A 1963-nucleotide genomic window follows, 5' to 3' on the forward strand; every position below is an offset into this window, starting at 1 on the left:
GTAATTAACCTCATGCACACCTGAGTGGCATTAAGTGATCAATAACACCAGCCACCCCTCAGATGTCAGCCATTGCAGGCCACAGCCGCTTGGAGTGCCTTAATCCACTAGACAACCAGGCGTCATTTGGTTCTGTGGTTACCATCCAGCGCTGGAAATAGGAGTAGTTTCATGGGTTAGAGTGAATCATTTGCCATGTCATTCACTGTAAAGTCACCTGAAGGCATCACGACATCGAATGAGTGAACAGTGCGCTCCCCCCTGTACCATTAGTCACACACACAAAAAAACAATATCGATGTGTACATATCACGTCCTTGGTAGAGCAGATACTAGATGGACGACCTGAGACGAAGTGAGAGGACGAGGCTGACAGAGAACAAGAATGATGAGATTCAGAGGTACCCTAGGACTGAATGGAACAGGATAACAACCTGTCCTGCAGAGGACTGAACCAGGGTGATGATGATGATGATGATGATCTGATTCTACTGGTGAAAGAGAGAGGGAGAAGAAAATTGGATGCGTGAAGGAGAGGAGAGGAAGGGAAGGAGGGTGGGGGAAAGAAAGAGAGAGAGGGAGGGATAGGAATGAGAATAATGTGGAAGGAAGCAGTGAGGGAAGAACTGGAAGAGGGAAGGGGAGAGAGGGAGGGAGGGAGGGAAAATGGTAAAGGGAGAAGGGGAGGAGGGAATTAGAAAAAAATAATGGAATAAGGAGGTGCGGACGAGAGATGGTTCAGAGGAGAGGAAAGAGGACGGTAAGAACGAAGGATGAAGAATAAAGGAGAATTAAGAAAGCAGAGGGAAAAATGAAGAGAGGGAGAGGAGGGAAAAGTGGAGATATGAAGGAAAAAGTAAAGAGCGGGAGGAGGGAAACACTGACAGATGAAGAAAGGAACAAGGAACGAGGAGAGAAAAACTGAGTAAGGGAAGTAGTGAAGGGAGATTGAAGGTAAAGGGAAGAGAGGGACACAGGAGAGATACATGGAAAACTGCAGGAAAATCTGAGTGAGAGAGAAGGGAAAGCGAGAGGAAGGAAGGAGATGGGAGGAGAATTATCTGTTGAGCCGAATCTTTCTCGTTCTTGGTCTTCCTCTCCTTCGTCATCATATGCTGGTCGTGGAAGGCTGGCCAGAATCAGAGTTGACAGCCCCATCTTTCACGACAGAGAGAGAGAGAGAGAGAGAGAGTGGGGGGGGGGATTAAACATTTTAGGTGGATGGAGAAGGAGGTGGAGGAAAGATAAGATGATGAAGTATCTTGTCTTCACTTCAGTTTTTCCTTGGAGGGATGAAGGGGAGGGAGAGGAGAAATGGAGAACAGGAGGAGGAGGAGGAGGGAATGAAAGAGAGGAGGAGGAGGAGGAGGATGGAAAGAAGGAGAGGAAAGATGGAGGAAAGGGAGATGAGAGTAGAGATTGAGGGAAGGGAGAGATGGAGGGAAAGGAGAGGAAAGGAAAGATGGTGGGAAAAAAGGAGAGGAAAAATGGAGAAGGGTTAGGAGAGGAGAGATGGAGAGAAGGAGAAAAGAAAATAAGGGAAGGCGGAAATGGAGGTAAGGGAGAGGACGAGGGGAGAGATGGGAGAGAAGGGAGAGGACAGATATGACGGAGGGCAGGGAGAATGGAGGGGAGGGTTGGAAAGGACACTTGGAGATCTGGAGAGAAGGAGGGAAGGAAAAGGAGACATGATGGGAGAGAAGAAAGGAAAGGAGACAAGGATGGGAGAAATGGAGGGAAGGGAAAAAAAGTGAGGAAATACGGAGGGGGTGGGGAGAGGAGAGAAGTGACGGAGGGAAGAGAGAGGGAATGGACTGAGCGAGAGAAAGGGAGGAAAGAAGGGAGTAATGGATGAGAAGAAGGGAGGGAGAGGATAGAGACTGAAGAGAGCGAGAGGAGTTGGAGGGAATGGAGACAAGGAGAGGGGAGAAAAAAGGATAGCTAGGGGAAAGTAGGAAAAGGG

Source organism: Coenobita brevimanus, chromosome 1 (assembly GCF_032717465.1).
Source record: "Coenobita brevimanus isolate Jiangsu-jjx chromosome 1, ASM3271746v2, whole genome shotgun sequence".
Classification (NCBI taxonomy): Eukaryota; Metazoa; Arthropoda; class Malacostraca; order Decapoda; family Coenobitidae; genus Coenobita; species Coenobita brevimanus.